Genomic DNA, 22174 nt, shown 5'->3' on the forward strand with positions numbered 1-22174 from the left:
GACAAACACCACACATAATCTTTTTCCCAGGTTTCTGAGCCCAGAGCAAGAACTGATGACTAAACTAACTAGCTTTTCTTCCCCCTCTTTCTAACAGATGTGAAGGTGAAGGTGATTAAAAACACACATTAGAACAAAATTGTCCAATGGGAGGTCAGTCAGCTCTGCACAAAATCCGCTGTGAGGCCATACGCACGATGCTGCTCTTCAAGGAATTCTTAAACTCTTTCAGATGGGCTGCAGCAAACCTGGACGTTTATCACAGGCTCTCAGACTTTGGTTCATTATGATATCCCAGGAACCTTCAGCTTTGCTAAGGCTTTAGTTCTATGCATGTCCTTACAGAATCCCCCCCTCCCAGCCTCCTCCTTTCTTACCTCTCCTTCCCTCTTGCCTCTGGTCTCAGTTCTCTCAGGTCTTTGTGGCCATGGCTTTACCCGGAGTCCCTGTCTGGAGGCCGGGCAGACTGCGTTTTGTAAAGATGGTCACGCCCCTATGCACTGCCTCCCAAGCTTCCCTTACAAAGCAGTGCTGGCCTCTTCCATCGAGAGGTGAGATGTTCCCCCCTTAAACCAGGGGGGCCCTCTGTCTGCCTCAGCCAACAGAGGCGCAGTGAAGCTGCGGGACTCCTGGGTCTGGGCCGCAGAGCGAGTGGCTCTGCCTGGCTCCCGGCTGCTAACCTGTGGACTGAGCACCCCTGGACGTGAGGAAGCCCAGGCCACAAGGAGAGGCCACGAGTGGGTGTTCCAGCTTGCGTGGACCCCAGACCTACGAGGGCTGCGTCAAGTGTCCCTTCCCCACTTCAAGTGCCCAGGGGAGTCCCCAGACTCCACTGGACAGAAACACACCGCTCTGCTGCTCCTGCTCAAATCCCTGCCCACAGGGGCTGGGAGTAGCCATAACGGGTTGTTGTTCTAAGCTGCTAAATTTGGAGGAGTTTGTTGGGGCGTCTTGTAAGGCAGCCCAGGGAGTTGGCTGAATTGGTTGTCAGCCTCAGAGTCTCTGAGCTCAGGGGCCTCAGCCCTACTCCCAGTGTCCTACTCCACAGGCGCCTTCAAGGCCCTCACTACCGTGTGATGAGATTCGCACCCGCTGCACTGTGCCTGGATGTGTGATCTACAGATATGCCCATGGATGCTCGTAAACACATCGGTACCTGCACACCCAGCCATCAGGTGAAAAGGTAAAATAATCATTCTTAAAATAACATGAGCTTCAATAGACGAATGAGAGTTCCAGCCATAGAATGTGTTCCTAGTCCCTGCATTATGAATTTTACATATAAAAAGTCACAGGGCTCATGGGGAGTGAGGCTGCCTCAGAATGCTCGGCACCCAGAACCTGGTCACTTATTGATCACAGAATAAAGGAGAAACCTTATTAACAACTCAAAACATTTTAAATTTTCAGTGAATAAAAACATACAGGTAAATATCCCGGTTACCTTGACAAGCACATGAAGCTGGGTGGGCGTGGTTCTGGGAGACGGGGTGCGGGGCGCCCTGCCCCTCAGGATGAAGCCTGCCCAGCGGGCAGCTGGGGGCTGGCCCTGCTTCTGTCTTCTCGCTGGCCTGGCGTGGGCACCCTGCTGCCCGCGGCCGAGGCGGGTCCGATGGCGCTCGAGGCAACCAGAAGGCTAGTGGAGGCCAGCTGACAACTAGCGTTTCATTTTATTTCATTATTTTTAAACCCTCACCTGAGGATATTTTTTCCGTTGCTCTTCAGAGAGAGTGGAAGGGGAGAGAGGAACACCGATGGGACCGAGACGCACCGATTGCTGCCTCCTGCAGGCGCCCGATCAGGCTGGGGGTCGAGCCTGCAGCCCAGGTGCGTGCCCCTGGCCAGAATCGAACCCGGGACCTTCAGTCCACAGGCTGATGCTCTAACCATTGAACCAAACTGGGCAGGACAGCAGCATTTTATTTTACCTTTATTGTTGGTTTCGGTATCATTTTTTGATATTGTGCATCGTGAGTTCCTGTAGGTGTGAGTCTCTTGCAAAGTCACGTGATCTCTATGTCTGACCAAATATTCTATTACTTCAAGCGCCTCTCGATATTCAAGGCTGTGCTTTGCCATTCACACTCGGAGTCTTGTAGCCAGAGTGGGTGGGCACGTTTGGGACTTTGTGGTGACGCTCCGTGAGAGGCCTCAGGCGAGCGGCCCCGGCAGGTGCGGGCGGGCGCCGGTGTGCACCGCAGGTTCGACTCTGAGCCGAGTGGCAGCCTGTCTTGCCCACACATCTGCTGTTACGGCTGCACTAAACCAACCCACCTCGTGGAAAATGGCCTGCGTTTTATTTGTTTTTGTTTTTGTTTTTAGGTGATTTTATTCTCCAAGTTATCTTCCAAGTGTCATGGTGGGTTAAAGATGACAGTAAATTCTTTGCCGCCCCTTTGAGAAGTGGAGCCCATTTCTGTCCCACGGAGGCTGGGCGGGCCTGCTGTTTCTTGGAGCCTGTGGCTTCCAAGGCTGGGCTGCCCCACACTTGAGCACTGCATGTCGGGACCCATCCCCGGCTCTGGGAGACACCAGGCACCCCCTGAGGCCATGCGGAGCGCAGCATGGCACCCCAGCACAGAGGAGCGACAGCCGGCACAGCGGGCACCCTCGAGACACCCTGCCGGGGCAGGCCTCCAGGTATCGGCACTGCGGAGGGAAACGCCGCCTGCCGACCGGTCAGCTGGCAGAGTTGTGAACACTACTCAACAGTTTTGCGGCTTCCGGCTGCTGTTTCGGGGTGTTTGTGCATAGACACGGATGACAGAAGCGGTGCGCGAGCCAACATCCTAAGGGCCTGTGTGAGAGGGCCTCCCGGGAGAGAGGGGCCCGGGGCTTGTCCCACGGAGCACCCACCAGGCTGGACCTGGGCGGGAAGCCAGTGCTCAGGCCTGTGCGACACTCCAAACAGTCTCCCTCAGGCACGGAACCGCTTTGAGGGGCCACCACAAGTGCACGCGGGTGCTAAGGGTGCTGCTTTTGTGACTCGAGTACCAGAGCATCTCCTTAGGGATGTGATTTCAGAAAAGATGAGCAGCTCCTGGGTAAGCACCAGGCCAAAGAGAAAACAGTCTCCTCTTAATTTGCATGACCGGTACATTCTGGGAGGTTTCGGTGCTCTCCATCCAGTGTGAAAGCGTCCCTTCTTCTCACACGTGCGGTGAGGGTGCCAGCTCCGGTGAACGGGCTTCTGGTCTGTGGAAACTCAAGTGGGCGTTCACAAGTCATGAGGTGGGGACGCTTTGCTACCTTGCGGGGGGCTAGCATCCTCCGTATTTTCTTACCAAATGCCAGAGCCCCCGTGACAGCCAAACCACCCCGAGTTCCTGTGGGAGTCGGCACTGACTGGGGAGGAATGGGGCCATGCGCGGGCGGGGGGCTGGCACTGTGCCCTGAGTGCCGCTGCGTCTGCTGGGCCACCTGCAGGACAGAGTCAGCCCGGGAAGGCCGGAGACCGCCCTCCTCGCCAGGATAACCCCTGGTTAATTCTGGGAACATGGACTTCAGGGGGGACCCGCGATTCCTCGTGCCTGATCTGTTGGTGCAGACAGTGTGGTTTACGCCGAGACCGGTGTTCCCTCTGGACTCCTAAGGGTGGGTCTGCTCTAGGGAGAGGGTGGCCCTGTGAGTGACCTGCCTGCAGCCAGAACCCTGGGTGCCGAGCCTTTGCTTCCCGCAGACGCTGAGTCACCTGGCGTCACAGCCTGTTGGTGGAGGCACTGCACGCGGCCGTGTGACGCCACCCGAGGGCATCTCGGAAGCTGGGGCCTGGCTTCCTCCAGGCCTTGCCCCTTGTGCCTCTTTCCTTCATTGATTTTGATTTAAATCTTTTCGAATTGACCATAGCAGTGAGTACAACTGATATGTTGAGTCCTTGAGTCAAACTGGGGGTGGTCCTGGGGAGAAGGCTGCCCCCTCTTTGCCTGAAGGCTTGAGTCGGCCTCGCTGGAGAGAGTGGCCTGAGGGCATCACTGGTTCCTGCAACACCCGTCCACCCCCAACCTCTGCTTCCAGAGCAGGAATTAGACTCACGTCCTAGCAGCCCAAAGGGTGAGGTCAGGGTTCACCCACCAGAACTGTGCGACTTTTCCAGCTTGCTCACAGAGACTTGGGGTGCAGGCAGAGCGGATGTGAGGGTGTGGCATCGCGGTGGAAGGAACGCCAGGCTGGACCAGATCCGCATCTGACCGTCCACCAGCCTGGAGGGTGCTGGGATGTGCCAGAGAACCGCGGTGCCGGTTTCTGAGGGCAGAGGGGAGAGAGCGGGTGTGACAAGGCCCCACTTCTGTCACTGCCGGGCGTGTGTGGGCGGAGCGCTGCTGGGCACGCTGTTCACGGCACCTGGAGAGGGTCCACACACCTGCAGGCGGAGGGGACGTCACGTCTCTGCACTCTGGGCCGAGTGGCTGTGGTGTGTCCCACCCACTCTCTTTGTCCTTTGCACATAAAGACTGGGAACTTGAGAAATGCCCTGATAAACCGGAGAGAAACTCATCTGCCCGAGAGCGACCTTTGTGTCCCCGTGTTTGTGCCGCGGCTGCACCAGTGGCCTGCAGGTGAGACGCGTGTCGCTTGGCTCCAGCTCCGCCCGGCGCTGTGTGCTTGCTCCCTATCAGGAAACGCGGCCGAGTATTATTTGCTGCCAAAGCCTCATGGGAGGTTCCCATATTCAGTGTTGTTATCTTAGATATTAACTGTTACTGCATCAACATAATATATTTATACATTATATGTCATTTTCAATCCCAACTTGAAATTAGTTAAAAGTGTGCTTTGAATAAGTAGTCACATGATGTCATAATTACTTATGCTTTTTACATTATTGTGGATTTTTGGACCCCAATTTTTGAGCTTCCTGGGTATATGAAACAGATCTTTATGTTCTGTGGTTACGTAAAGTGATGGCCCATGGCGTTAGCAGGACTAGATGGGGAAAATGGCCTATAGGACAGGAAGACAGCAGGGATGCCGGCCTCACAGGAGGACCCTTTCCAGTGAGCTATGGCCACATGCCAAACACCCTAAACGCAGTGGCTTAAAACACCAACAATCCTATATTTTGATCACAAATCTGCTTCCTGGGGAAACGAACCTGCGACAGTCACCATCCAGAACAATGCGGCGTGTTCAGGCCTTTTCATGACCAGTGAAAGGCATCCTGGAGTTTTCAATCAAGTCATGGCCTTGAAAAGCATGAACAGAGACTGTGCCACGAGGAGGACGCCATATACCTTGGGCTTCTGCACTCACACTCAGCTTCTCATGACTCATTTACTTTTCCTTCGCCTGTCTCTGTAAGGCTGTGGCTTCTGCTTTGAGATGTGAGAAATTAATTACCATATTTCATCTGGGTTCTTAGAAGGGCCTCATGGAGACCCCACCCCCACCCAACAGCACCAAAATATAGTGTGTATGAAGCCAAGAGCCTGCTGGAGATGCTTGGAGGGGTGTGTGTGTGTGCATGAGAGAGGGAGAGAGACTTTGGCCAGAGCACTCTAGCTTGGAGATGACTATAATTTGGTGACAGTCAATAAATTCATGCAATACTAAATCAGAGAAAAGTTGGATATATAGGAAATGATGAGGCGATAATGGGTGAAGAGGGTACATGAAATAAAAAAGCACTTGTCCAGGGTCAAACCCAAGTTATGGGTGACGACGCAGCTTCTCTTCCTAGCTTTTGCTTCTGTATTTCCAATATGGTTTCATTAAAATGAATCCCTGTTAACAAAGCTAAACAAAAATTAAATTGTTGATCTTGTGGTCTTGACCCTAAGACAACTTAAAATACATTGTCTTCTAAATTATGTGGTAACTGAAGAGACACAGCTGGACTAGACTTGTAGGGCAAGTCCTGGCAGCCGGGCAGTGAGCGGTGAGGTCACTGTTTTCTACACAACGGACAGAAATCCTATGTCTGGAGCCAGCATGAAAAGTGGAGACGGGCAGTCATTTGCTTAATCTACGTGTGTGAATCACCACCCAGGACAAGGTGTTTGCAGTCCCAGAAAACCCCTGGGACATGTAACCGGCCTGGGAAGGACTGTCAGGTGGCCAGACCATATCCAGGCATCTTTGTAGATCTTCACGGAGCCACACGTAAGGAGAAGTCGGTGGTCTCATCTTGGAAGGAGACGAGCTAGCAGTGGCGGGCTGTGCGCGCACATGCGGGCTAAACCAGCCTGGGTTAGGGGCTGCACGGGGGCTTCTTGGTACAAGAAGGTCTTTGAGGTATTTAGAGGTAAATACCTGCCGAAGGTGAGCGGGTATTTAGAGCAGGTTCAGCAATACGGGAGGAAGGCCGAGGGAGAGGCCCTCTTGGCGCCCGCAGCCCTCTTCCTGCGACATCCGGAGCCATCCTGCTGGGCCTCAAACTCGCATTTACCTTCAAGCTGCACCGTCGCACTATCTGCCCCCTATGTGCCCCCCCCCAGGAACCGAGCAGTCCTTTCAGACAAGCGGCCTCTGCTTGTCCCGGGAGGAGTGTGGCAGTGCTGTCCCATCGACTCTGCACCTTGGAGGTGCTGCGGCATCCAACCCACGCTGACTGGGACTCAAGGAAACTCCCCACGAGCCCAACCTAACAGGCAGGATACAAAATGTGAACCCAGGAGGAAGCTCATGGGTGCAGGGGGAGGTATCCGCTGCTGATGGAGCACAGCCGAACCTAAGGCAGAGTCTAGATTCCCCAGAAAGAGGGTAACTGCTGGGGGATGGGGGAGCCACATGTTCCTGTGCCTGAGGCCACGAGGCACCGGGACGCTGCGCCAAAGGAGCCCGGCGACACTCTGCTTTGTGCACTTTGTTTTTACTCTACAACACTGAGCAGGAATCCAGATACAACAGAGAATGAATGGTATTCAGTGACCAAAAACTCACTTATCCCCAGTGTTTCCTTTCCGGGTTGCACTGGTACCCGTCGGCACCAGAATTTCCTGGGCCTGGCTGTTAAAAGCTTCAAGGGCACTGTAAGGGAGGGACCCCTTAACCATCGTCTGTCATCAGTGTGTGAGCCCGAAAGGAATTTTTCCCGAGAGGGTGGAGGGGGTGGGTGTCCCTGGAAAGGCAGAAAGAGCAAAAAGCTGGGAGGCGGGAAGGCAGCCGGCAGCCTGGCCCTTGAGCCCGCAGCGTGTTCTGCGATCGCCAGCGGGCGGGCAGGTGGCGAGGAGAGAACTGCTGAACAGGGAGAAACTCGGGCAAAAGTGGGGGCAACCTGGCCCGCAGCACCCTGGTTATTTTTTAACGCACTGGGAGCCCCAGCGCAGAAGGGGGGGGGGAGAAGAACACCTGGTCAGTTCAACTAGGGGGCCATCCGTGCTCGCACCCCCGCTGCGGGGGGATGGGACAGCTGCAAGTGCCGAGCGTGGGGGATAAGCCGTAAGGAAGCGTTCCTGCGCCGCAGAGTCTGCCCGGGCCGCGCGCTGTTTTATAGGAGGGGTTTTGGTGCCCAGAGAAGCTGAGGCTCTCACACTAAAGGTGTATACACATGTGCACGTGTGTACACATTGCCCGTGTGAATACTGTGGCATCCAGATCAACTTGACTTCAGGGTGCCAAGGGGACCAAGGCCAGTGGGACGCCCCTGCGGACGGCGGCTCCAGCCGGACCTGGTGCAGTGCTCACAAGGGCTACGAGAGTGTCTCCAGGGTGTCACGGGGCAGCCGGTGTCCCTGAAGGGGAAACCGGGAGAAGCTCAGGAACCAGAGGACCCGGGCTGCGTAGCTGTTCCGTGGCAGTGAGGATTTGCACAGGGGTAGCACCCCCGAGTCCCAGATTCAGCCTCCATCAAGTGCAGGGTCTGGTGGGCGTCCGATGTGACGCACCTGCTGTGCCCGCCACTCGAGGCGCGCTCTATGACCACAGGCCTGGACGGTGGGGACCCCACTTTTCCCTCAGCCTTCATGTCCAGTTGTCAAGCAATTATAGTGGCCCAGCATTTACTTGTAAATGTTACAAATAATTGGTAATTATAAAGATTCAAGAGTCATAAGAAAGATTGGCCTTCCTCAATGGCCCACCCCATTGCCCTTTTAAAAAAACCAAACCAAACACACAAAACAATTTATCAGACTAGTTCTGTGGCCTCAGTGTAGAGATGCGAGCAGTGGAGGAGTGAGCAGAGTAAGACCCACTCTCGGAAACGGGCGTCGGGCCGCCTTCGGTGCTCCTGTGCGTTGACAACCCCGCACACAAGCAAGCACAGGACCACTTTACAGGCATTGGAGTGTATAACACATGGTATGTCATGCCTCTCTTTTAAACATGTAGCTTGCAGATTGTTTCCTATTTTATCCTTATTGTTTTAAGGAGCTAAATAATATTCTGTAGTATGGACATGTCATCTTTCACTTAACCTTTTTCCTCTTGAAGAAAATTTTAATTATTTTCAATATTTTTAATACCATAGTATTTGTGGTCTGGTACTTTTGCAGACACACAGGCTGGGGACCAGATGTGGCATTACAGGTGCTGGGGGTGCCAGGGGGTGCCAGGGGGTGCCGTTTGTAATGCCCAGCTTTCCAAGCTGCTCTCCTAAAACGAGCTGGGTGACAGCACCTCAGACTCCTGTCAACAGTGGCAATTTTTGGCTTAAAAAGTGTTGCCAGTGGATGGCCTTTTACTTGCCATTCTTTATTTATCAATGAGATTGAACATTTAAGAGAACACACTGGTCGTGTGTATTTCTTCATTTCTGTGGCGCTGTTCAATCATTTGCTGAACTTTTTAGGAGTAATCTAATTCTTACTGATTTGTAGGAGTTAAAAAACGTAAGGCCATGGTGCTTTCCCCTCCCTCGATCTACCTGTCTTTCTAGCTTTCATGTTTTTTATTGTGCAGGTGGTTTGTGGTTAGTCGGTTTTTTCATTTCTGCCTCCTGGGTTTTATACCTTCCTTAGAGGGGTTTCTTCCAAGTTCTCTAATTTTTCTTTCCTTTTTTCAAATTTGTATCTGATATGCAGTGAAGATTGTTAGAATGCCTACTTTATTTTAAATGCATTTATTTTATATACATCAGTTTGTTTCTGGATTTTTAAATTCTATTCTGTTGATTTATTTGCCTTTTCTGTGTCAAAATCCACTCTTGTAATTGTTACAGCTGCTATTGTGCTCTGGCATCTACGGGCAAGTCCCTCTTCCAGGAGTTCTCGCTTGGCCCTCGGACTTTTCCCTGCCATATGTATTTTAGAATTAGCTCCTCAACTTTCATTTAAAAACTGGTTGATAGATAGCCCAGGTTCTCACCAACCGCTGGGTGGATAACCACAGCTGGTTTGTGTGCACAGTGAGTGACACGGTTGCTTGGCAGGAAGAGAAGACCTGAACTCCAGGTACAGGTGGCCACTCAGCCGAATCTCAACATAATTGCCCTGAGTAGAAGCAGTTAGGCACAAAAGAGCACATACTGGGAGGCCCCCTTTGTACAAACTTCTGGAAGAAGCAAACCTGCCCCGTGGTGGAAAAAATTGGAAGGTATTTGCCTCGCAGTGGGAGTAGGGATCCGTTGGCAGGTGCGGGGAGAACTTTCTGGGGCGATGTCAATGTTTCATACTTGGTACCTGTTTGTGTTACACAGGTGTGTCCATCTCAAACCTTTGGAAATGTTTACTTATGATCTGTGCATTGGACTGTATGTAAATTTTAAAAACACTATAAAAATGTAATGACTTCAGCTAATGAGACATTAATCGTGCTTAGAGGAGTGTGATGCGGTCGGTGCGCATTTAAGAAGGAGGACTGGCCAGGGGACTGGATGGGCAGGTGGCTGTGGTCAGGCAAATGTGGCAATGTGTTAATGATGGAGTCTCGATGGCAGGGGTGCGGATGCTCACTAACACTCTTCCAACTCGTCTTTCGGTTTGAATTTTTTGTAATAAAATACTGGGAGGAAATCCAGCTGCAATTTTCATCAGCGCCCCACTGAACCCACAGAGCTAGTTGGAGGAGAACTGGTCTCTTTACAATATTGATCCTTCATTAAGATAAATGTGTCTCCATACGTTCAGGGATCCTTTTGGCCTTTAAAGTATTATGTTTCATGTGGGTTTGGGGTAGGTTTTGCACAGTTCTTGTAGGTGATACGTGAAGTGGTTTCACGGTGAATGGAATTTTCCCGTTACGTTTTCTGCTTGGCTGCTGCGCAGAGAAGAGCTCCGCGTTGATTTGCGGGGTCTCACCTGGCGAGCTTACCAAACTCCCCTCAGTGTCATGGTTTGTTAGGATTGTCTTGGGTGTTCTAGATATGCAATCATTTTGTCTTTATCTTGTCTTCAAACGATGACTGTATTTCACAGTATTAATTTCTCAGGTGTTTTTCTATTTCAGTATTGACTTTTCACTATTTTTCTTATCTCATTGACAAAAGTGCATGCCAGCAACAGTGAGGAGACCTGCATGGAGAGGGCAGGGCCTGAGGTGGAGGGTGCGCAGGAGCGTGGGTGCCATGTTGGGTTTTGAGGGCACTGGAAACCCCTGGAGAGTGTGCACCAGGAGTGTCTCCACCAACATGCCTGTTAAGATCCTCCCTTGAGCAAGTGAGAACATAGAGATAAGTTGCAGTCCACTGAGGCAGCGGGACGGGAGGTGATGGCGGCCAGGACTGTGGGATGGGGATGTGAAGAGGGAGGGGTCCAGGCTGCCTCCAAGGCTGTTACGGTGAGCGGTGGGCACTGTGCAGTGGGGGAGAGTGGGGAAGGCAGGCTGGAGTGAATAGTGTGGGCTTTGTGTTGGGATGTTGGTGATGCCTATTTGAACTACAACTAGAGATGTTGAGTTTGAGGTTGGGAGGTCGGGTGGATTTGGAGGCCAGTGTGTAGATGACCCTAAGAGGGTGAGAGAGGTGCAGGGACCGAGTGAACCCAGCAGCTCAGCACTTTGCAGTGGGGGGAAAGGCGGTTCTGGCTTCATAGCCAGGGAAGAGCACTCCGGGACGGGGTGAATGCAGGAGCTTGTGGGGTCTGGAGGCCAAGTCTGGAGGGGTGACTCCCTGTGCTCAAGCCTGGTGTGACTCCAAGGCCACCCTGACCTCAGCAGTCTTGGGGATGGGGTGAAACCCGGTGGAGAGGGCTCCAAGAAAACAGCAATGGGTAGTGGGGATGGCAGGATTCACTTTCAGAAGTTTTTTTTCCATAAAGGGGTTCTGAGGCATGGGGCAGTAGCTGGAGAGGCATGTAAATAAAAGATGGGCTTCTCTTTCTCAATACTGGGCGTGCTGTCATGTGGGCTGGTGCAGATGCCCGATGCAGAGGGAAAGCGCGTGATGCAGGATGGAGAAAGGACACGGGGGGCGGGCCGTGCCTGGAGGGAGCACAGAGCTTCACCCACAGGGATCCAACCCTCTCTTGTTTATGCATGTAGTGCCCTCTCAGACCTTCTCCGAGGACATTGATGAGGCTCCTTTTATCACATCCTGTGTTTGGTCCTGTGGACTCCACCCTCAGGTGTTTCCTGTTGGTCTGTAGTACTGGCCCATTGGCCTGTTTGCTCTCTGGGGAGCGTGTTCAGTGTGGTGACCACAAACTTTAACTCTTCCCAAGGACAGTTCCGATGCCAGGACTGTAGGGACAGTGTCTGGTTGGGTTAGGTGAGCTGGTGACTTACCTTCTGGTGATGGGACTGGTCCGTGCTTTCTGCTGTCTGACCCTGAACCTCTGGGGCCTGGGAGAGACTTTCCGCCTCACAGCTGTCAGCCAGCAGGAGGAGGAGCGAGTGCTGGAACCAGCCCCCAGCCTGGGCCTCTCCAGTCCACCCGACGGCCTCAGGAACCCCGTCCTGCTCTCAGGGCCACAGCAGCACCTAGACACCCCTCCTCATGCATATGATGCATTATCCCTACTCCTGTTTCTCCATCAGCAGGATCTCATGTCCCTTCAATTGCACAGGAATCGCTACCGCTGCTGGCTTCCTGCTGGTCATGTTTCTTACTTTCTGCCTCTTCATGGATTTATTTTTGTGACTAATTTGTTTTTATCGTTTCAGATATCATGTTAGTGTAGTCTGCCTTCTTGATAAAATATTTCTCAACACCCACTTCCTCGGAAGGCTTGCCCCTCCTGTGGTGTCGCTCACTCTCCACACCACTGTTTCCACCTGTGCCTCACGCCAGGGAGCCCGAACGAGTGGACCCTCTTCTTTACCGGTCGCCTCTCCTCCTGCCCTCTTCTGTTCGGGTGCTGTTGCTCCTGTTCTCTGTGCTCCTTCATCGGAGACTGATGTATTAGAGAATACATCTTCCCAGGGCCGGCCTGTGCCAGGCGTGGGCCTCTTGCCCTGCACAGTCTGCTCCCCTCTCCACCCGCTGGCCTCCAGGCGGCCGACGAGGAGCCCTCCAACAGGCCCAGCGCAGCTTCTGCTCTGTCTTCCTTAGAGGCCCCTGGTCCTTCAGTGCTCTGTCCAAGACATTCGGTGGCTCCTCACTGTCCCCTGGCCATGTCCCAACACCCTGAACTAGAAGACAAGGAAGGAAGAGACAGGAAGTTCCTAGGTGGAAGAGCCTGGAAGGAAATGTCACTTTTTAATACATTGTCAATAAATGCTTGTCACCCAAAGCTATCAGTGAGGCTGTCTTTCACTTGGGATGAGAAATTGAAAAAGAGACTGTTCTCGTAGATAGCAGGCCTCATCCAGAGTGGGGAGGGGCACTAAATGGCCCCGTCTAAAAATGTCCCAAATGCAGGTGGAAAGCACTCCTGCAGGTGTGGGGAGCTCGTTGGGGCACATGGATGTCTATATTTTTGTCTTCTTGCTGCGAGGAAACTGGTGGCCAGGGTGACAGTTAGAAGGCTGTGCAGAGAGGCACATCTCTGCTCACACGGGACTTGTTCGGACCTGCGTCCCTATAATTAGGAATCCCAGATGCTGCGGTCCAACTCTCCCACCACGGGCAGAGCCCCAGGCCTCTCTCGGAGGGTATTTTGGACTGAGGGTTTTTATTTTATTTTTGCATAAGATCCACCTTGGATAGCAACAGCAAGGTTGATTGACAGCCCCGGCCACGCTGCCTTTTTCAGCCCTTCCCTGAGGTGCAGGCCGGGGCTGTGGCTTCAGTCAACGGCAGCAGGATGCCCGCTGAGATGGCTGCGGATCCCACAGGCGGTGCCTGACTTCCGGCAGATGTCCCAGATACCAGGCAGGAGAGCCACCACAAACACGGTTGCGTAAAGAGGTCTGCTCAGCGTGACCTGCCAGCCCCAGGGCGGCCGAGCGCACCCAGCTTGGAGTGTGGAAAGATCCAGGCAGATCTGAGCCCACAGCCCAGAGCCCCTTCCTCCAGACCAGGCCTCTTCTTCTCCGACTGGTGTCAGTGGGACCCCTGCAGCGTCCAGCATGGATGGAGGGGCCAGCGCAGCGCACAGCCCCTGCACCCTCCCAGGGCCCAGGCTGATGCTGAGGGCAGGACCCTGACACTATGGACAGCCAACAGATGCTCCCATGTTTACTCTCTGTGCGCCTGGAGTCCGCCCTGGCCGGCCAGTCACTGTTGAGAGGGGACCCCAGGCAGGTGTAGTCCAGGGCAGGGACATGGCAAGGAGCACAGGGCAGACAGAGCTCAATTTGGGATCGCGGAGGGGGTACGTGCTCCATGACCAGATAAGCAAGTTGAGGACAGAGTATGTAGGATGGTGCCAGATGCCTTGGAAGAAAAACAGGAGCCGAGGGGCCACAGGGAAGGGCTGGCAGGCAGCTGCGCTGAGCGCGAGGTGCTGCGTGGGGAGGGTGGCAGGTGCGTTCGTGCAGATGAAGGGCTGGGCAGCCGGCTGGCCACTGGGGTTCACACCTTCCCTCCAAATGCAGCCCTCAGCCTAGGAGGGGCTGGGGCCCTGCAGGTGGGGCAATCCAGGCTGAGTGTCTCATGGCTTGGCTATTTCAGGCTGGGGTTTGAATTAGGTCTCCTCTGTCCTTAAATGAAAAATCCAGGATGAGAGCTGCTCTGAAAATGGAGAAAACCAGAGGACCTCAAAAGTTAAGTATCAACAGTTTCATTATTGTAAAGCATAAAAATTACCCTGAATAATAGCGAAGCGGGTGGAACAAACTTGCCGTGGCCCCTGAGCCTCACTGCCCCTCGCCTGGCGCCCCTCCTCTGGCCGGGTCTTTTCTCAGGGCCTCTGCAGTCAGTTGCCTGCTGTGTGTTCGTTCCTGCCCTTCCTGCGCCCCATCCCTGCTCCTCACCATCTTGTCCGACTCCCCGCCGCCCCAGACGCCCCCTCTTCTCCCTCCAGTCCCCGCCTCATCTCCCCCGGTCTGCCTGGCCGGCCTGTTCTCTGAGCAGCCGACACCTCCTCTGTTCGGGGGGAGCTCATTTGCACCCCGGCTTCGGGCTGGGCCCGCGCAGAGCCGCGTCTGTGAAATGGACTGTCATGGTTTCCCCAGAGAGCCACATGCTCCCCAGGAAGGTGAGGGCGGCCGGGCAGGGAGCAGTGGGACACCTGGGAGCATGATAGCTTGGAGGCCATGATACAAGAGGACCAGGCTCCTATGAAGGGCCAGAGAGCAGACGGAAGGACAGCCTGTGGGCACGGAGACGCGGCTCACCTCGTTGCTCACCCGCTGTGCGGCCCGGGCCTCCCAGGCCTCCCTGCCCGGGCTCTGAGGGCGACCCCGTCGCCAGTTCAGCTTGCCTCCCTGGTTGCGCTGCATGGCAAGAACACAGCCTGGGAAGTAACGTGCTGTGAGCTTCCTCGTAAAGGTGAGTTCTTGAGTTCCCAGGGGCACGAGCATGCCCGATGCCCAACTGAGCTGCTCCTATCTTATCTCAGCTTGACCAGTTTTTACCCGTCTGAATCATGGACTCCGTGGCGTGTGAGGCCTTTGGGCTCCTCAGAATATTTGAAAATCTGCGCAAAACCCATAAGATGCCACAAGAAACCACTCTGTGTGTGTCCGTCTGCGATGACCACAGTTCTGCTGTGAAAACACCCGAGGTTTCTAAGGCGAAAGGACCCTGAGAGCCGCTCATCCCATGCGGTTCTCGCACCTTTCACAGGCGACGTCAGTACTAACCTTCAGCTGTGGGTGAGTGAGAACAGAGCTTCGTGTTTCCCTTTTATACCCATCTTCCAGATTTTATCCAGACTCTGGGGCAGGGGTTGTCCATGGCCCCTGGTCAAGAAGGTAGGAACCAGAAAAACCATATCTCCAGGTGCAGGAGAAGAAAGACCAGGTGGATGGTTTCATCTGGACATTTAGATGAACTAATTCAAATATTAAAAGGTAAAATTAGATGAAAATTCCATAATTTTACTGAGATTTTAAAAGTTTTTGCACAGGAAACTCTTCTAGCTAAAGGGGCTGAGCCAATGAAGATAAAATAAGAATGTTTGCTGTTCCTTTCACGTTAGGGCTGACCTCCTAGTGGGGATCTTGCAGTTTCCAACTCAAGGTGTAAGACAGTTCCTCTGAGGAGGTGGGCAGGGAGAAGCAAGTGCCTCTGGGAAGGTTTGCTCACTCCACATGGGCTCACGTGTTTATAGAGGGTCAGATGTGAGATCAAATAGGTCATAGAGCATCAGATCTGGGATCAGGTAGGTCACAGGATGAGATCTGGGATCAGGTAGGTTATAGTGGATCAGATCTGGGATCAGATAGGTCATAGAGGCTCAGATCAGGATCAGGTAAGATATAGAGGATCAGATCTGGAATCAGATATGCCATAGTAGAGCAGGTCCAGGATCAGGTAGGTCCTAAAGGACCAGATCTGGTATCAGGTAGGTCATAGAGAATTAGATTCATGATCATACAGGTCATAGAGGATCCGACCTGGGTGAGATAGGTCATAGAGAACTGGATTCAGGAAGAACCTAAAGGAACAGATGTGCGAGGAGGGAAGGATATCCCATGTGGCGTGTAGGTGATCTGCCCATGCGTTTGGTGGCAAATCCCAGACATGCAGATTCTTTGGGGCACGTTTCCCACACACAGGCTGAAAGAAGATGTGACGTGGGAGCGGCTCGGTTATGCACTGACGGCTACTGTACAGACACAGAGGATAAGTGGTGGTGACATAATCTTTAAAAAGCAACAAGGTGTGTGACATGGCAAGGATGACACCTCAGGGGGAATAGATGGGGAAGAATTATTATTAATATGATTTGTAAAATAAATACAGGAACCCAAATATTAATACCTTTCATTTTGATTTAACAGCCCCAGATGAAATACTGTTTGTTCCAGGGGTGGGGAACCTTTTTTCTGCCAAGGGCCACTTGTATATTTATAACATTATTCATGGGCCATACAAAATTATCAACTTAAAAATTAGCTATGAAAAAAATCTCCTAGATTTATTGAATTTCAAATCCCATCTGCCAGTTGCCTTGGCAGGGCCGGACCCAGTGATTTCTCAGACCATATATGGCCCGTGGGCCAGCCATTCCCCACCCCTGGTACACCTTTCTTCATTAAATAATAAAATAACCTTCCCAGAGCAAAGGGGCTGCAGTGAATTGCTGGGGGTCACACTACATCTTCCCCACGTCCTTTACCCCTAAAGCTGTGCCCATGGTCTCCAGGATACAGACGTGGCCCTCACACCTTAAATGACAAAAGCCGGGCTCCTGGCTCTGAGAAGACTGGGCCTGTCACTCCTTGGAGATCAAGTCTGTTTGAAGGGGCAGGAGGTTTCTTGCCTGGCTCACCAGCCCCCCTGCCCCCCTGAAATGGGAGCAGGGTTCCCCAGGTGGGGACAGGGGAGGTGCATCTGACAGAAGTCCTGAGCTTCTGAGACTTTCGTTTATGTTGTTTCTTTTAAAAAGAGACAGTTCTTGTTCTAACACAGCTCATAAAAACACTATGAAGCCTCGCTCAATGACGCCTGGTCGACCCTGAACGCTGTGCCACTTGGGGAGGAGGTCCATTTTGTGGGATTTCGGCATGAGTCACGTGGCGTGTTGTTCTGTTCTCATCTCTGGTCCTACAGCTCCTTTGGCTATGGGACTTTCTGAGCCCCAAAGCTCACAGAGGTGGTGATGAAGTTTGCAGCAAAGACGGGCCCTGTGTCACCCAGAGATGAGACCCCCAGTGAGGGAAGGTGCCCTCCGGGTCCTTTGAGCCCATTAGGAGCAAAGAGACGTGACTTGCTCCTCCCAGTTCCTCCCAGCTCACTGTATCCAGGTTTTCTTTTTCTGTGACAAAACCAAGGGTCACAGTTTTCTGAGTGATCATGGAAACAGAGGAGGCAACAAAGCCTTCCAGGTGTGGGTTTGCTGTTTTTTTTTTGGCGAGAGTATCACAGTTGCCATGAGGGGAGAGTGGACATTCTTGATGATGCCACTTCTGCTTTTTTCTTAAGCTACAAGGTATCTTGATTTCTAATTTCTGGTAGAAGGGTCCTTCCTCTGAGCAAAGGGCTCAGCTAGAACTCACGGCCCTGCTGCAGCTCCAGGACAAGGTGCTCCCAAGCCACCTAGAGCAGTGGTTCCAACCTTGCCTGATGGTGTGACCCCTGTGGGGGATTAATGCCGGGCAGATGCCAGTGCCATCCCGGTCTCTGACCAGTGGGTCTGGGCGGGGTCTGGGAGGGGCCTGGGCCTGGGACTTCCCAGCTGCTCAGCAGTTCTGCCCTACAGCAGACCTCTCCTGTCCCAGGGGCATCTGCAGAAGGAGGGGTCTGCTCCTGCTCTCTTCCCCTTACTTCCCAACATCAAACTTCAACACCTGATGTCCTCTGCGTGCTTTAAATTCTGCATCTGCCTACATGAGTCTGGACATAAGGAAAAACCACAAACATTATTTACTTTGAAAATTAATAATTATTAACCAATTAACTAGATTTATCCACTTATGAAAACTTAACTCCATTTTCAAACTTAGTTTGACAGACTTAGAGCACACATTTCCAAACTGCGGGGCCGTGGTTGTGTAATTGTCCCTTTGGCTTGCCTCCGGAGCCAGCTGTTCCCCTTTAGACGAGAAACCCATAGAGCCCTGGGAGGTGCTGGGCCGCAGTCAGGGCCTTAGGCGTCAGCTGCGGGGGCCTCTGAGCAGCCTGAGTGACAGATTTACCACAGCCCCAGGGCTTGTCCAGGGCTCAGGCTGTTTGTCTTCTCCCTGGTGTCTGCCATGGAGAAGGGATCAGAGGGAAGGCCCAGTTGCCAGCTCTTTCTGAGACCTCTTGCTTTCTCACTTAAAAAAACACATTATCCAAGACCAACTGGTATTCCTGACTCAGCTAAATTCACCAATTGACTTTTTATTTTTTTGGTTAATCCTTGCCCAAGGATATTTTTTCATTGATTTTTACAGAGAGTGGAAGGGAGGGAGGGAGGGAGAGAGAGAAACATCGATATGAGAGCCATACATTGATTGGTTGCCTTCCGCACTCGCCCCAACTGGGGCTGGGGTTAAACCTACAACTGAGGTGTATGCCCTTGACTGGGAGTCGAAACTGCGACCCTTTGGTGTGATGGCTGATGCGCTAACCACTCAGCCACACCGACCAGGGCCACCAATTGACTTTTTAAAAAGACATTATTTTAGAGCAAATTTAGGTCCACAGCAAAAACGAGGGGAAGGCACAGAGATTTCCTACGTCCCCCCCTCTCCATGCACAGTCCCCCCCCTCTGTCAACACCCCCGTCAGGTGGTAATTTGTTATGTTCCATGAACCTACACTGATGCATCGTCATCACCCAGAGTCCATAGCTTACCTTAGGGTCGCTCTTGGTGTTGGACGTTCTGTGGGTTTGGACAAATGTGTGACACGTAGCACAGAGAGTAGCTTCACTGCCCTAAAGATCCTCTGTGCTCCTGTCCCTCTCCCACCCAGGTGACCGCTGCTCTGGGTACTGCCTCCGAGTTTCCCATAGAGGACCTGGCTTTTTCCGCACCACCTCCCTGCGGAACAGTCACAGGTCACAGGACGAACAGGAACTGGCAGGTCCTCCCACCCGCCGGCTCTGCTGGACCTGGGCACTGGCCCTACCTGTGCCTGAGCAGTACCTCCTGCGGTGACGGAATTAGGCCCATTGGTGCGGGGGCAGAGCCCTGGGGGAGAGGACACTGGTGACCACACAGCCGCTCTATGTAAGCTGAGCACTAGCGACCACACCAGTGCCAGTGCCCAGTGTTCACCCCCCACCAAGCTGGTCACCCCGGGCATGGTGACTGAGGGTCTGGCAGCTTTCTTCGTCTCCAGCATTTCTTCAGACAGGGAAGCTATTGGCCTCCAGAAAGTCCCTGCCTTGCTCGCTCCGGCCCCTCTTCCTCCAGAGCCCCACCCCCTCCATCTCCCCTTGCCCCTGGCGGAGACCTTGCCTTCTGACATCTACTCCTTGGGGTCCCCACCCCACAGGGTCCTGGGGGCTCCACCACAGTGAGTAGCGTGTGTGGGCAGCTGGGTATGAGAAGCGGCTCGGGAGAAGGGCCGACTCGGGTGCATCCCTGAGCCCGCAGACAAAGGGCTGTTCTTGGTATAGTAAGTCTCTGCCTCTCTGATTTTAACAATGAAGCAGAGCATTTTGGAGAGATGCTGTGAGGTGGAATCCTTCTCAAAGGCGGCAGGGCTTGGAGCAGAGGCTGCCTGGCAGCGCGGGTGGCCTGCGGGGTGGCCTGCGGGGTGGCCTGCGGGGTGGCCTGCGGGGTGGCCTGCGGGGTGGCCTGCCGGGTGGCCTGCGGGGTGGCCTGCGGGGTGGCCTGCGGGGTGGCCTGCGGGGTGGCCTGCGAGGTGGCCTGCGGGGTGGCCTGCGGGGTGGCCTGCCGGGTGGCCTGCGGGGTGGCCTGCGAGGTGGCCTGCGGGGTGGCCTGCCGGGTGGCCTGCGGGGTGGCCTGCCGGGTGGCCTGCCGGGTGGCCTGCGGGGTGGCCTGCGGGGTGGCCTGCGGGGTGGCCTGCCGGGTGGCCTGCGGGGTGGCTTGCGGGGTGGCCTGCCGGGTGGCCTGCGGGGTGGCCTGCCGGGTGGCCTGCCGGGTGGCCTGCGGGGTGGCCTGCTGGCCGCTCCTGGCCCTCCAGCGGCGGCAGTGGAAGCACCTGGAGGGGGTCTGAGGGTCAGAAAGGCCGGCATCTGACTCTCCTTCATCCGCTGTGCGATTTTGCAATGCGACTTCCCTGGGCTTTGGTGCCCTCCCTTGTAAAACGCAGACAGGAACGGTCTGCCCCACTCTCTGCTGATAGAATAGCAACTGGATTGAATAGGAGACGCTAACAGGCCCCTTGCCACATAGCAAATGCTCCACAAGTGGGCACGATTGTTATTTTGTTTGCGTCTGAGCAAATATAAGGCCGTCCCTCTGGGAACAATAAAACAGCCCCGAGGTGTTGGCCCTTTCCATAATTCCAGTCCTGCAGGCAGTAGCGGGACAGTGAGCACTGAGAAGGGACCTCACATCTGCAGGGCAAGAGATGCCCTTTCAAACCCAGGGGCGCTTGCCGGCCTTCTGTGCACACAGGACAGTGAGCAGGGAGGAGGGCTGGGCAGAGAGGGCTGTGGCCAGGCAGGGCCTCAGCCGGCGTGTTGCTGCCCGTGGACCCGACCCGTCGGGGCGTGAAGGGCCGCTGCCCGGGAGGCGGAGCAGGAGCAAGGCCTGCGCTCTGGAGAAAGCTCAGAGCCGGCCCGCAGCAGCTCAGAGCCGGCCCGCAGCTCAGAGCCGGCCCGCAGCAGCTCAGAGCCGGCCCGCAGCTCAGAGCCGGCCCGCAGCAGCTCAGAGCCGGCCCGCAGCAGCTCAGAGCCGGCCCGCAGCAGCGCAGAGCCGGCCCGCAGCAGCTCAGAGCCGGCCCGCAGCAGCGCAGAGCCGGCCCGCAGCAGCGCAGAGCCGGCCCGCAGCAGGGCAGAGCCGGCCCGCAGCAGGGCAGAGCCGGCCCGCAGCAGGGCAGAGCCGGCCCGCAGCAGGGCAGAGCCGGCCCGCAGCAGCTCAGAGCCGGCCCGCAGCGCAGAGTTCAGCCTCCAGGGCCCTGCTGCAGCCGCTCGGTCAGAGCTCTGCATCTTCCCTGACAGGTCAGCGGCCTCTGCCTTTGCAGAGTGGCTGGGTCAGCCCGAGCATTTTACTAGGTGCTTTGCCCAAGAATGATTTATTTTCTTTTCACCCCTAAACTATTAGACATCATTTTCTAACAAAAACATTTAACTTTTACTCACTACAAATTCTTTGCTTTCACTTTAAAATACACCATTTTTCTACATCACATACATGTATGTTTGTGGTTTGTTACTTGTTAATACTTTATCCGTATGTCAACATAACAAATGTTCAAACCTGTAGAGAATTTTTATGAGTTGAGTCAAGCTGTTGACAATTTCTGGGAAGCAAAATCTCACCTGACAGAGAAAAGGCCCTGGAGAGTGGCAGTTTCGCACCTTGTTTTATACATCACCACCACAAGAGGAGACACAAGTGGGCTACATGAAATCCATGGGTGATAGATGAGGGAGGCGGGAGAAAGCAAAGGGGGAACCTCGGGGATTGGAGGAAAAATGATAGACACACACTTCTTTCACTCAGGCGGGTGCAGCATGGTTAAGGGTCAACAATCAACATGACAACAATGACAGTGTGGGGCTTGTGGGCTTGCTCTGGTGCAGTGACTGTGCTCTGAGGGGTCTGGAAAAAGGGAAATTATTTTGTTTTTGCAAAGGCATGGTCATCAGGTATGTTATCCTAGGTGCAAAAGACAACTGACAGGCTCAGTGAAGGTGAAGACTGACGTTTGCCATGACTCTCTTTTAGTTAAGAACTTCTGTGATCAGAGCGTCCTGTGTGGTTCCTTTAGGCCTCTGAGTTTGTAAGGCCACCATGCAGGCCTCCCTTGAGCTCGTCAGGGTTAGTATGTGGCCCCTTGTCATCCACATGTTTGGCAGCTCAAAAAACCCAAAGGATGGACAGTTTGATTTCAGCAGGCCTCCACCAGCCATAGGGCCACTTGCCTGGTTTCGTTGCTCATCTGGGCCTGGAGCTGAAATACAACTGAGGCCTAGATGTTAACTTTAAGGAGGAACGCTCAGGGGGTCTAAACCGCATGACCAGCGATGTGTTAGGGGAGGATACTTCGTTTTGCCCTTTGCCTGGCACCTGGGGCTTTCTGCCCTGGTGAGGCTGGTGGAGGCCTGTTGTGGGGATGCAGGGAAAGGGGCTGGTGGTGGGTCCCCATGGCCTTGTGGCCCCTGTGCCCATGTGGACATGCTCAAGTTGTCACTGTTAGACATGAGCAGAGTAAGGACAACGAGCTGGGTACAGAGACTCAGCAGGG

This window comes from Miniopterus natalensis, chromosome 12 (genome assembly GCF_054644295.1).
Source record: "Miniopterus natalensis isolate mMinNat1 chromosome 12, mMinNat1.hap1, whole genome shotgun sequence".
NCBI lineage: Eukaryota > Metazoa > Chordata > Mammalia > Chiroptera > Miniopteridae > Miniopterus > Miniopterus natalensis.